Here is a 15,079-nt window from a genome sequence, read left to right as displayed (position 1 = left end):
TTAGACTTTTTCTCCACTCAATCTGTTGATCATTCGAGCTTTTGTCCATTCGTTCTTTTTTCCATGCTATCTTTTGTCCCTTCGACTTTTTGTCAATGTAGACTTTTAATTCATTCGACCTTCTTTTAATTTGTCCTTTGGTACATTCGAACTTTTATGATTCGGTATTTTTTCAATCTAACTTTTGTCTAATCAAATCAATCCAAACCTGTTGTCTTTCAATCATATCTTTCGACCTTTCTGTATTTCGACCTTTTGTCTTTCGACCTTTTGTCTTTCGACCTTTTGTCTTTCGACCTTTTGTCTTTCGACCTTTTGTCTTTCGACCTTTTGTCTTTCGACCTTTTGTCTTTCGACCTTTTGTCTTTCGACCTTTTGTCTTTCGACCTTTTGTCTTTCGACCTTTTGTCTTTCGACCTTTTGTCTTTCGACCTTTTGTCTTTCGATCTTTTGTCTTTCGACCTTTTGTCTTTCGACCGTTTGTCTTTCGACGTGAAGATTGACCAATTCAAATGCTTGGTGTTTGTCTGCGGTCTCAAAAGCCATTGCTTTGCAGATATACGAGCCAGGTCCGGGACCAGGTGCGCAACCTACAAGAATTGCGCTATCCCATGGACAAGCTTCTCAAGAAAGAAACGAATTGACAATGGACATCCGAGTGTCAGCAAGCTTTCGAAAAGTTCAAGACAGTTCTTCAATAAAACTTGTTATTGACACACACTTTCACCAGTTTCCCGATGGCATCATGAAGGTTGTGCAACACGCTTCGAGGACACTTGCACCCGCAGAACGTATTTATGGACAACCTGAAAAGGAAGGACTTGCGTTAGTCTACGTGATGAAGTTCCATATGTATTTGCTCGGACGACATTTCACATTGTTGACCGACCACAAGCCATTGCTGTCTATTTTCGGTTCGAAAAAGGGCATTCCACTGCACACTGCGAACAGACTGCAACGCTGGACACTCGCGATGCTCAATTACGACTTCGAAATTCAACATGTGTCCACCAACGACTTCGGATATGCAGATTTGTTATTCCGGCTCATCGACCGAACCAATCCACCAGAGGAAGAATTTGTGATTGCAGCTCTCACCATGGAAGAAGATTTGGTTAGCATCGTGGCAGACACAACGGAAAAAGTACCAGTTTCTCTTCGATGCTGAAGTCCAACCCTACTACAACAGACGAGAATCGCTCAGTGTAATCGACGGCTGCGTTATGTTCGGCGATAGAGTCATCGTTCCCAACATGTTTTGACGAAGGATCCTGCAACAATTCTACCGTGGTCATCCAGGAATGGTTCGTATGAAGGCAATTGCAAGAAGCTTTGTATACTGGCCCGGTATGGATAACGAGATCGAGGAATTCGTCAAACACTGCGCACCATGTTCCACAGCTGGTAAAGCTCAGACGAAAACGAACTAAAATCGTAGCCCTTTCCAACTAAACGCTGGTCCGGGATTCGCATCGACTACGCAGGATCTGTAGATGGTGTCTACTTCCTGGTTGACGGTTTGGCTGAAAGATTTGTGGACCCCGTGAAAAGAAGCCTTTGGAAAATTCGTTCAGATGGAGTAGAAACGCTTGAAGAAGCGCTGCAAACATTCCTGCAAGTATATCGCTCAACTCCAACCAGCTGAAGAGTCGAGTTCAAGAAACCAGTCCTTCAGAACATTCGACGCCACTTTTCGTTCTCTTCGACGAGTTTGGATTAACACCGCGTTTAGAGGAACAACTTTTGGACGACTCAGACATTCTGGAGTTAACGGATTCAGATTTCTCCAATCCAGCATTAGACGCCGAATCTGAAGGTATTGACGATCCAGAACCAACAGATGCAATAGAGGAGGCAGCCCATCCGGGAACTCCACTATTGGAAAGAGGACGGCGTATGATTCAACTTCCGGCCCGTTTCAAACCCTACTGGATGGCAAAACCTTAGGGGGGAAATGTTGGATCATTGCAATCACTGGAACACTATATAAACGATGTAATTGTCAAGTTTTGAAGGATTATACGTTAGACCTTGAATAAAGGAACATCTATAGTATTTATCAAGCTATCTTTCTATTCCGGAACTACTCACCGAACACTCGTTGGAGGCGAACCAGCCTAAGGCTGAAAGCCTCCTAAATAAAGCTAAATAATAATAATACTCACCGAACACATCAATCAATGTGATTCCTAATATTCTATTCGTTGTTCCCTAGTTTGAAGTAGTTAAGACTACGGTTCTGATGCATGGTCATTATCGGTGTCATTCCTTAGCTTTGTTTTAGGAATCCAATTTTTACTGGGTGCGCCTTTGGAGGGCTCCGAAGGGGATCTTTCAGTTAAAGTCGAATCCTTGCGATAAATGCAAGACTGACAACTGTAAAACAATCGAATACTTCATCATTTCTCTATAGTGATGGAGTCATACGACATGCACTAAACTTATGACATGGGATGCACAACATTACAGTGGGTATGAGTATTGCATCAGTGAGTACAACAAAATTTGGACGAAATTGTGATTTTAAAATGGGTGGGAAATAACGTCCCACGAGAAGAGGAATGGAATGGGAAAAGCACGACGGAAAACCGCCATTCCTCAATCAGTATCTGGCGTTCGTGTGCTTCGGATCGCTAAAACTTAGTTCCCCTAAAGTAATATGAAGTGAGTGGTAGAATCGCGAGAATATCTATCTGTTCAATCAGGTAATATGGCTTGGCTAATTAATCACCGATAGCTAAAATTAATCGAATGACCATAAACCAGTACGACAATAAACCCCGTTGCCCTCACAGGACCTTTTTTGTGGTACCATTCGGTACAGCGCCATTTTGTGAACCAACCGACTAGGCCGGTTAGGAAGCACACGAGTCAGATTATTGGTCCTTAGTGGCAACTGATCCTAACAGTAAAGGACACTATTTTGCTCTGGCCTTGCAAGGCCAAAATCGCCGCATTCCTCTAGCCAAGACGGCTTTAAAAGCAAAAGAGGACCCAATGATGTCAAGCTAGTCGTTCGTAGTATCATCGGCGAGCGCTCGCACATTGGCAGAGCAGAATCAATGGCAGCAGTTCAATACCGATACGTCAAACCCCCATAGTAAAGACCCACTGAAAACCCCTATTAATTCAATAATAGTTCTTTTAGAACACCAATCCACATCTACTATAGCTATTCATAATAAATAATTAGTATACACGCTTATTCTGGTCAACTCAAAATTGAATCGAATGTACTCATCTCAGCGGCAAGTAGGGCTACTCAAAATTGAGTAGCCTTATGTTGACTCACTTTTGAGTAAACGACGTTCTCACGTGGACTGATTCAAATCCACTCAGCGATATTTTCAGTTGCAGGGGGGTTTTTGTTTTGATTTTATTTAAGGAAATGAAAATTGTCTGCTCCGGATTCATTCTACCGGAGCAGAAAATGGTTCAACACCATTGCCCTACTCAATTTCTACTTACCTGAAGGAATTTCCGCCCGTTTTGAGTGAAACATTCACCCGTTTTCTAGGACGTTTCCTCCAACATGGTTGACCTTTTTTCTAAGTCCAGAATTTTGCTGACTGAGTGGGTTTTACTCAGTTTGACATTTCTTGTTTACTCAGTTTTGACAACTCGATACATCGGACGAAAGTGAGTACGATCGACTCACCCGGTGAGTAAATTGAAGTTAGCGTGTACACCCTTTGATTACGGTGTCACTTACAGTTTTTAAGAGCATTTAGTTAGGTGACAGTAATGCATATCAGGCATAACATTTGATAACGGCACAAAAGCATTTGTAAACAAGCTTTCTAAGGCCCTTTAAACGCGAACCAAAGTACGCCTACGCAAACCAACAACATCATCGGATAGGGGCAACTATCACCTTTCCGAAAGTGGTATTGGTTTGTCTACAAATGCTTTAGGGCCGTTATCAAATGTTATGTCTGATATGTTGATCGCGAAGCCCCTTCAGATTACCCAGTAGTAAGCCGGCCTTGAGACACAGCTCAGGAGGTTTCTTGCTACGGAGCATTTTTACCGGTATAAAGACAGTAGAGCTACAAATTCCATAGAAAAGGTTATAGTGAGTCTCAGAATTTTGTGAAAATTGGTATAGTTCTTCCTTATTAAAAATATTAGACTCGTATTTTTCTATTCCACCATTAGGGTGACCATTTCCGTGTTAAGCTGGTCCAAAAATAATTGCTTTTTCAGAGATACCCTTATTCTAAAATTCATAACTTATGAACCGCTGTACCGATTTCTACGGTTGACCCCTCAAATGAAAGATTAAGAAGATTGAAAAAAGATCGATGACGATTCTGAAGATTTCTTGCAAATAAAATTATGCGCAATGCAAGTAGATGCGAGAAATGAAAGAAGTTTTTTGAAAATTGATTCGCTGGTGTGAGATTTTTTGAACATTTAGTCCTGCCCTTGTTTTAAGTCAGAGGAGTGGAGCGACAGGCTAAGAATAAGCTTCTAAAAGCAGACTCTAAATGAGTGATAATAAGATTCTCAAGAAGATTTTAAAAGCAGCTTCTTTGGAAGCTCATTCTAGACGCTTGTCCGTCACTTCAGTCCTCTGAATAAAAACTACAAGAGACAGCCCTATGGGGTTGTACGCAATGGTGATGTAGGACTACGTGGTCTTATATAATAAATATTATTTGTTAACTGCAGCAGGAGCTCTGTTTACACTCTTTAGTATGAGGCACTTGACATAGATGGCCCACAGCGACTCACGAAGAGCTACTGATTCCGATCAATAGCGGTGCGGTTTCTTCCTTCTTCTATGGATGATCATGTGGGCTGCAGCTCGCAGCTTGCAGGTAGCCTTTCGTTGTGTACTTGAGAACACCACCACTCACCACGCGGATTGAATAAACACCGTTTGGTGAGACCGGATTGAATTCAACTTTGAAATCTGTGTTAGGGAAACCGCTTTTCGCAGGCAATCAGTGATAATTTTAATCATCCAATCAATTGGTGCACTTTTCAATGGTAACATTTTATAAAAATGATATAGTCTTAAATTGAACAGATGTATTGAAATGTATCTGATCGATTGGTGATAAAATTATTGAAACTAGTCGAAGGCCAGCTGATTTATTAACGTTCAAAATCTATTTTTTTTTGGTTTCATGTTCCATTTTCGGGTTTCACAAAGTGTACCCCCATATAGAAATCATAGACGAAGTCCTACGTCAAAAACTACCTACTTACTACCTGTTACCAGGGACAGCCCTATGGCATTGTACGCAATGGTGACCATGTTCAGAAACTTAACTCTTTTGGAAAATCTTGGTGGCCCTGAAAAAGGCCGATGGTAGTACAGGCTTAAAGCCTTTGGATCAGCAAATCGGACCGGACAATCCCATATTGTTCGGTTCAATGATTGGTCACTCGGAAGAGTCTCGGCCCGGCTGCTGCTGGACAGGGGTTGAATTGGTGTCTGTGACAGGTTGGAAGGCCGCAGAATATCAGTGTCCACACAGCTAAAGCTCCTCCCCTTTTTAGTTTTTCTCGTTAAGCTCCTCTCAACAAGTTGGTAAATCTTAGCCTTTAGCAACAAAGACGCTTAACACATTTTTCGGTGAATTTATGATCATGTTTCACGTCTTGATTCTTCTCTATGCCTGTTCAGATAAATTAGAACTTTTAGTTTTTTTCTCTACTGCGCTGAATCAAACGAGTTTAAATAAGAAGGGATGTCGGTTACGCACTCGAATAATTGAAAATGCGATGAATACTTAATCGATTAGCTGGAATAATCTTTGCGATTAATCGTTAATCGAATAATTGGACTTTTAGGCATCCCTAGAAATAAGTGTAATTTCATGTTTTTTGGTGGTCCTGCAACCAGCAAGTGTAACCCAAGAACCAAAAGCGGTGCAATGCTAGTTTGCATTGCTATGACGACGGTAGTGAAAGTGAGGAGTGAAAGTCAATTCTCTTCATCAGTTTCCTCTTTTGATGACCATGGCTTCACTAACTTATTTCGCACTACCTATTTCTGCAATGCTCTTCTATCATCCAGAACAACAAACTTATCAATGAATGTGTTTGCCGTCGAGTTATTAACGAAACAGAAAGTCGATGAATAGAATCGATCAAAATCACTTGCACCCCTGCTTTCAAGTTTGGTTACAAGATTATAACTCTGGAGAGCATTTTGTGTGGTCGTTGGGGGCGTGTGGTCCTGATGAGTGTGCAAAATGTTACGCAATTGCATCCTCCCTATATGGGAATATGCCGTAGGTCGAACCGAAGAAAGAAATATCGCGTAACATTTGTAAAGGGCCTATCCTCGTTGATCGATTCTCTTCATCGACTTTCTCTTTGGTTTACAACGGCAACATAAACGAATTTCTCGCTAAGCTCGCAGCACAGTTTGACAGAAGATGATGTTAGCTTGCACCTGAAACAACACACTGAAGCGGACATTCATTTGCATTCGGGTTTTTCGCGGAAGAGAAAATCGATGAAGAGAATCGATCAACAATGATAGGCCCTTTTCTCGTGTTGCGCGAGAAATGAACTTGTTTCATCGACGGTCACGAACATAATGAAAATTTATTTGAAACCAATTAAACTCGCTCTTAGCAACTAATTCATGGCTTGCTAGAGTCTTCAGTAGCTTCATCTTCAACACTCCTCCTCGACGGTTGTACTCCAGCTGCCTCTCGGAATCTCTTCAATTTCAGGTTGGCTAACAGTTTCGTCAACATATCTGCCACCATGCTATCGGTTGGGCAATATTGCACCGAGATCTTGTCCTCCTCCTTCATCTGGCGGACGAAATGATGTTTCGTGTCGATGTGATTCGATCGATTGTTGATTTTTCCTGATTCCTGGTTGTCCCCGTGAATTTGGATCGGTTTCGTCATGACAACGGAGAAATCTTGCAACAGCCGGTCAATCCATTGTAAGTCTTTGCAACACTCAGCGAGTGCCACAAACTCAGCTTCTGTGCTGCTCAAAGCAACACATGTCTGCTTCCGGGATGCCCAGTGGATTGGACCACCACCAAACATTACCAGAAATCCAGAATTCAACTTCCGGGTCTTCACATCGCCGGCCCAGTCAGCGTCGACGTAAACCTCCATGACTGCTCCTCCTGATCCAAGTACAAGTTCGTGGTCGTTGCTGAACTTGAGGTATCGAAGTATCCGTTTCGCTTCCGTCCAATCCGTTTGTGATGGGCAGCTCACCGATCTTCCAAAAATCGATACGCTGACCGCGATGTCCGGTCTAGTGTTTACTGCCACGTACAACAAACCACCAACCAAACTTGAGTGCTGGTGATTGTTCGGCAGTCGCTTGTTCTCCTCCTTTTGTTGCAGGTGGCCAGGGTCCAAAGGAATCTTCGATGACTTTGCGTCAGTCAATCCAAAACGCTCCAACAACTTCTGGATGTAAGCCCGCTGGTTGAGAGAAAACTCCTTTTCGTTGCGTCGCACTTGGATGCCCACTCGGAAAAAAATCCGTTCCCGAAAACGGGAACGGACCGTGAACTAAAAATCACGGCCAACTATCCAGAACAAAATTTTCTCAAATATACACCGTGAACTATGGTTCACGGCTGTGGTTCACGAATATGGGAACTCTTTTTTTCCCGTGCAGGAAATGGCGGATGTCTCCCAACGATGTTGCCGTAAAGCTACGGTTAAGGGCTGCGATGAACTCGTTGTACTTCTTTTTGGTGTACCGATGACCATATCGTCGTGAATTGCTTGCCTCGACGTCGTACGGACAAACATGGATCATTTGCTGACTGTGTGAAATCAAGATGCTTTAATACGCCGTCCAGTTCCTTGTTTCAAACATGTCCCGCTTGTTTGAGGCTGTACAAGCTTTTCTGCAACAGACATACCGCATCCACACCACCAGCTTCGTAGCCTGGCGGTTGCCGCATGAAAATCGTTTCGTCCAGATCGCCGTGGAGATAGCCGGTCTTCACGTCCGCATGTTTCACCAGCATGTTCCGTTCACTGGCAATCATCAGCAGTGTCCTAAAACACTTCGTCGAAATCCGTTCTGGGAAAATCCTTGCGCAACCAGACGCGCCTTGTACCGCACAATGTTGCCATCCTCATCGCGTTTGCGCTTGAATATCCATTTACTGCCGACTGCTTTGCGGTCTGCGGGCAGTTTCGCTAGCTTCCAGGTACCATGTTCCTTCAACTCCTCCTGAACCGACTCGTCATCATCGGATTCTTCTTCCTCTTCTGGAGTTTTCAGACTCGTATTCCACAATATTCGGTGACGTTGAACCCTCGTTTTCGATATCATCCTCCATTTCAACGAATCGAACATCACGGCTGATTACGACCTTCTTTGTTGCTTTATCGATGAACCGGAACGGAACGCCTTGTGACACTCGGAATAACCGACGAATGTTAACATTTCCGCAACTTCTGTTCCATCCGGAAAAGATGGCCTTCCATGTCTCCGTCGTCGTTGTACTCAGTTTTGCACAGCTTTTTCAATTACGAGACACGAGTGGACATCATCGTCTTCTGGTGATGCTTCTTCAACTCGTTCCAGGTCTCCATGGCGGTCTTGCAGTTCCGGATCAGCGGGTGCTGACTGTCGTCAACGAGCAAAACGATGGTGGCCCGTGCTTTGGCATCTCCTTCTTTCCACGCGTTCGTTAGAGGTTCAGGGGCGCCACCCTTCAGCTTTTCCAGACCGAACTTGCTTCCGTCCATAGCGGGAACGTGAAAAAATCTTGATTATATGGGATGATGCCGTAGGTCGGACCGAAGAATGAAATGAACTTGTTTCATCGACGGTCAAGAACAGAATGAAAATTTTATTGAAACCAATTAAACACGCTCTTAGCAACTAATTCATGGCTTGCTGGAGTCTTCGGTCGCTTCATCTTCAACACCCTATTCGCACACGCCCGAAGATCGGAGACGAATGCCACTTCGACTTGTTTCGTCTACTAACGACTCTCTGATGACTGTGTTGGGGAAGTAGTATATGCATGTACGTGATTGGTGGATTTGTTTGTTACTTCAACGCTTTTGGGCAATGCTTGACGTTGACCACTTTTTCAATAGTTTTGTTTGTAGAAATCAACAGTCGGAAGCATTGCTATTTCTGATTTCTGATATTTCTGATCGGTTGGTGATAAAATTATTTAAATTGGTGCAGGGGAACCTGATTTATCCACGTTCAAAATCTTTCATAATTTCGTGACATGTTCCATTTTTGGTTTTTACAAAGTGTACCCGCATATAGAAATCACAGACGTAGTGCTACGTCAAAAAACGGGCAGGATAGTAACTCTGAGTAGCTACGCAGGAAATAAGCATCTGTCCATGGTTCAAGGAGTATTTCATCGTCATCCAGGTTTCACTGCTAGCCGACAGAAAAATCGTGTGAGAATCACTACTCCTAATGAAGCTGTATATTAGCACTTGGGGCTATGATTTAAATCTCGAAAGCATGAACTGTCAAACCCCCCAGTAACAGAAATGTAATAAAATGTACGAACGGATTTTCTTCTGAATGCTTACGACCACCGGATATGGCTAATTAAAGGCTGGCAGCCATTTGAAATGCTGATTTAATGCCTTTCCATCATGGCATTGTCAACATAATGGGTGCCCTTTCAGCTCAGCAGTGCCCGAGCAAGACGACATCGACGCCGGTGGCGCAACCCATTCTCCCTACTTGATTGCACCGCACTTACCCATTTTATGTGAAGCACCGGCGTGGTGCGAAAATTATCTCGATGAAAGTCGCTGCCATCTTCCATCACCTGATCTGAATAGTGGGACTAGATTAGCTAGAAGCACCTGCATACGTGTGCGCGCGCGCGGTTCGTTCCGTTTTTCAGCAGCCATAAATTCAGCCATACACACACACACACACACACACACACACACACACACACACACACACACACACACACACACACACACACACACACACACACACACACACACACACACACACACACGACATGACACACGGCAGGTAAAACATGATCATTTTGAGCGATAGTGACAACAAAGCAGTAGTACACTAAAGGTATGTGGCACTTGTTGAGATGAAAGCATGATGATGATTCCGGTTGAGGTTAGATTTATGTCGAATCTTGCTCGTGTGAGACCATGCCGCGCAGCACGCACGTTTTAAACGTTATGGAAATCTGGGTCTTCCACTCGTAGTAAACCCGCGGAAACAATGGAACGAAGAGAGAAAAAAAAAGAGACCCCGTATGAGGAAGATAAATTGCGAGCTTAAGATTTCGGGCCGATAGCATTTGTATGCACATTGTTAAAAGTTTTATTTAGCCAAATTAGATTTGAATGTTATGTCTGTGAACATGGCTTTTTAGTTTCTGCAAAATTTACTATCTTTTTAGCACATTCTGGTCTGTAGAGAAAGATCTCACACTAAATTACTTCCATCGTCGAGAGATGATTAATGAATTTAGCAACGCAAGAAACATCCCACTCAAGTCTTGTTCGAAGAAGAAAAAAAAAAACAACGACAGGAAACTAACCTACAAGCAGGCCGTTTGTAGTGCAGTAGGCAAATTTGTCTTGCCGCGTTCCATGGCAGCACAGCACGTTTATGGGTGCTGTAGACAACATCATTTTCCATGGCCCACTGCTCCTGCTCCAGTGCGCAGTCAGTGGTGGTGGTGGCGCCTCGCAATCAATTTAACTCACGCCACATTCTTCCAAGTTTGAACACCATTTTTTTTTTCGTGGATCCAAGTCTCGAACCCACTTCGACGCGTCAGGCAGCTTTGCGCGCCGTGAAGAGAGATTGATTCCCTTCTTCTGTCTGCTTCTTTGCTGTCGGCTAATGAGCGATTGTTCCGCTGCAGTTCGGTGGCTCTGCGGTGGGCTCTCCCATATATTTCATTTCTAATTACGATCAGACTCAGATGCAGACAGGCTGAAGAAGCAAAAACTAGAGCTAAGCCGGGAAGTTGGTCGGGAGGCAAGAGGCGGGAAGAGGTTGCTTGGGTGGTAATCACTTTATGGATTGTTACACTTTGGAATTGGCTTTTTTTTACAGGCTGATTGTGTGTTGAATGGGGCTTGTTTCTTTTTTCATTAAGATGCATTACCTGCTTTTAGGTTAGGAGCTTCTGCCGATGACGGTCGGCGAGGTTCACAATCTGGGAGAAATGTTTTTGTTTTGATGAGAATGAAATCGTAGCAATTTGTTGGAGATTTCTTTTTGATGTTGTGACTTGAAGCAAGAGGTAGGCTATTGAAAAATTCTTCTTTCGTGTTTTGAATTTTATGCTAATTTAACATCGCTTAAACCATTTGAAGGTTCATTACCTTAATTCTGCATCTGATTGTTATCAATTGCTGATGGAAAAATGAAGCGATTTTTTTTTTGAAACATTCTAGTACAAAGGCGGCTGGGTTCGATTCCCGGTCCGGTCTAAGAATGTTTCAAGTTGAATAATTTCTCGCCTTCCCTGGGCATAGAGTATGATTGTACTTACCACACATTAATACAGGGTGATTCGAAATAACCGATTCGAAATAAATATTTCATTCTTTCCAAGAGATTTCAATTTCTAAAAGATATTACACATGCTCCATTTTCACGTCCATGGCTGCTTGAAATCTAATCCGAGTCGAATTTCAAATCCTACTATCAATACAAGCTGATATTTGTACACACTCTAAAACAAAAATATTTCCAGTCAGCGCCGCCGGGATGTTCTGAGGCATAACATCTCTGATCACGCCTTCCTTCGGATGGGAAGTAAAGCCGTTGGTCCCCGGTTCATGAGTTGATGGGTCGATAGGTAGGGTTCAGGTGTGGGAGCTGCCTTCCTGGCACGTCGGTAGCATTGGTGCTCAGCACGGAAAACAAGATCGACGGAAAAAACAAACCAAAGGAAAAAAAACAAAACAAAAATATTTGAACATATACCCATTTTACCCATTGAGAATTGCATATTTGTAAAGTCGGTGACAGTTATTCTGAATCAGTCTGTACAAATGAGGGGAGCGACACATCTAAATCTCAATTCTAGATGCTCAACAAATCGCACACTAGCGCATCAATCTTCGCAAAATCATCTTTCATTTCTCGCATCTACTTGCATCGCGCATCATTTTTTTGCAGGAAATCTTCAGAATCGTCATCAATATTCTTTCTATCTACCCAGCGTGTGCGCAGCTATCCACAGCAAAACAAAATTTTAACCTGAATCGTAGATAGAGTCGTCCTCCTCGTGTACAAATGCAAAAAATTTCAATGGAGACGTAATAAAGCCTAAGAAGGAGTAGCCAATCCAAAATCGGTTATCGTGATTTATTTGTCTGCATCAACAGGCTGTGTATAGCCCCAATGATGATTTAAGTAACTTATATAGGTAAATCAAAAAATAAAAACTAAGAATAAAATACATAAATAAAACACACAATCATTCACGGTTAACTGTGCCAGAAAAGAACGATGAGAAATATCTTCGTAGCAGCTGTCGAGGCATATGGAAATCGAAGATGCCCGAGACTCGATTGAACACTCGTTGCAGCGCACCTATTGCACCGTTCATGCCATAGTTTGTGCGCTGAAGTGGCAATCTCAGCATAACGTTGTTACGTAGCGCACGGGGTTGGACGTTAATGTTGACTTGCCCCAAGATTGCACTGCAATCAATTCTACCTTGTAAAGTGTCCGCAATGAACAGGGCCCTAGAGGTGTCTCTTCTAGTTCGGAGAGGCTCCAGATCAATCAGCTGAAAACGACTTTCATAGCTGGGTAGATGAAATGGGTCTCTCCAAGGCAGCTTCCGCAGAGCGAATCGAAGAAAACGGCGTTGAACGGACTCAACTCTTTCAGCACCATTGTTTTAGTTTGGACTCCAGACCACAGAACAATATTCCAGAATGGATCGCACCAAGGAACAGTACAGTGACTTCAAACAGTAGATATCGGCGAAATTCTTTGCTATCCTGAAGATAAATCCCAATGTCCTAGACGCCTTGTCGACAACGTACGAGATGTGCTGCTTGTACGTAAGTTGAGAATCCAGAATAACACCCAGATCTTTCACATGATTCACACGGTCGATTACAGTGCCGATAAGTTTGTATTAAAATGTGATTGGTTCTTTCTTCCGAGTAAAAGTGATCACTGAACACTTAGTGAGGTTAAACACCATTCGGTTCAAATTAAACCAGCTGGCAAAGGCTTCGAACTGACGTTGAAGGAAGTGACAGTCATCAATCGAGCGGATTCGTAGGTAGATTTTAAGATCGTCTGCATACGATAGTCGTGGGCCTTCGATGACCAAGTTCACGTCATTGAAGTAGAGTAAGAAAATCAAAGGTCCCAGGTGACTTCCTTGAGGTATTCCTGACGTAGCTAGATAGATATTGGACCGGTTGTCACCAATGGCAACCATCAGTTGCCGATCAGTGAGATATGAACGAAACCATCGCAAGAGGTTGCCGCTGACCCCAAGTCTATGCAACTTGGCAATCGCGATGGCATGGTTTAGCTTATCGAAGGCAGCTGACAAGTCGGTGTATATGACGTCTGTTTGAGTCGTCTCTGCCATGCTTTCCATAAGATACGATGTCAAACACAGCAGATTTGTGGAAGTAGAACGACCGGAAGTGAAGCCGTGTTGATCACCACTTAGATACTGCTTACAATGAGAGAGTAGAGGCTCCATGATGACTAACTCGAATAACTTCGAAACTGCACTCAACGACGTAATTCCACGATAATTTTCCACATCCCATTTGCTGCCCTTTTTGTGGATAGGAAACATATGTGCGAATTTCCAACAAGATGGAAATGTACCACTCGAGATGGACAATCGAAATAGGTGAAGCATGGGCATCAGCAAGCTGGCGATATGCTTTTTCAGGAATACGGATGGAACGCCATCGGGTCCTGGATTGAAGGACGACTTGAGTTGTGATGCGGCAGTGGAAATCATCTCGACGTTGACATCCATCGCACCCAGTGTTTGACCGTACAGTGGAACATTACTAGCTGCTAGGGTAACGTGTTCGTCAGTTAATCTCTCATTCGTGAAAACACTGGCGAACTTTTCAGAAAACAAGCGACAGATCTGCTGAGGAGTGGAAGCAACTGCTCCATTCAACACCATTGAAGAAGGTAGGCCGGATTCCTTGCGCTGCTCATTTACGTAATTCCAGAATGACTTCGGGTGCGACTTGAGTTTCCTCTGAGTCCCTCGTTGATATCGCGAATAGCATCGACGGCTAACTCGCTTGAACTCATAATTGAGCCTAACGTAGTGACGTTTTAGCGAAAGCGTACGATACTTAGTGAATTTTCTTAATGCGGCTCTCTTGGTCGACTTCAACCTACGCAGTTCACTCGTCTGCCAGGGAGGATGAGAAATTTTACGGTGAACTCTTTTCGGAACGTGCCTGTCAATGACATAAGCCAAGACATGTGAAAATGTTTGCGCAGCGGTTTCAACATTATCAGGATCGAGGATGCTCTCCCAATCTATACTAGATAGCACGTTGACGATACTACGGTGATCGGCTTTCCGGAAATCGTATGACACGGTCGTGGAAATGTCGTCAAAGACCCGATCGTGATTGTCAGCAACAGTGACAACCAAGGGAGGGTGATGATGTACTTGCTTTACTAGTGGAGAAGGTGCCGTGGAGATGAAAGGAGCGGTGTCCTGAACGCTAACGAAGCAGAGGTCCAGGATACGGTTGTTTTCGTTGACTACGTGGTTTATTTGAGATAGTGTTGCTGTACTACAGCAGTCGAGAAGGCTAACTGATCCTGTATGAAATACAGAGTGTACAGGGTCTGGGTAGAGAAAGCCGCTGTAAGATGGTTTCCAGGAAACACCGGGTAGATTGAAGTCACCCAGAACGATTATCTCATCAGTTGGTGTCGCACTCTCCATTATGGTGAAAACGGACCGGCAATGGGTATCGATAAGTTCGTTGTCACGAACCCGGTAAGGTGCAATATACACCGCACATAGGTACAGTGTGCGATCGCTCAGTTCTACGGCCACCCAAACTTGTTCCACACAGTTCCACAAGACGTTTTCAATAGCTCTCGCCTTTAACCCGGAACG

General features: G+C 43.5%; 1 protein-coding gene across 1 annotated transcript in view; it reads left to right on the top strand.

Moving 5' to 3' along the window:
* m (miniature) overlaps positions 1–15,079 on the top strand; it is a 120,335-nt gene that overhangs the window by 88,154 nt on the left and 17,102 nt on the right. The gene's annotated exons all lie outside the window — the stretch shown is intronic.

The sequence above is a fragment of the Ochlerotatus camptorhynchus genome, unplaced genomic scaffold, assembly GCF_037179485.1.
Source record: "Ochlerotatus camptorhynchus isolate MF236.1 unplaced genomic scaffold, CSIRO-AGI_Acam_v1.1 ptg000325l, whole genome shotgun sequence".
Classification (NCBI taxonomy): Eukaryota; Metazoa; Arthropoda; class Insecta; order Diptera; family Culicidae; genus Ochlerotatus; species Ochlerotatus camptorhynchus.
Note: the sequence above shows the minus strand (reverse complement) of the source record. Positions and strands in the feature narration are given on the sequence as shown.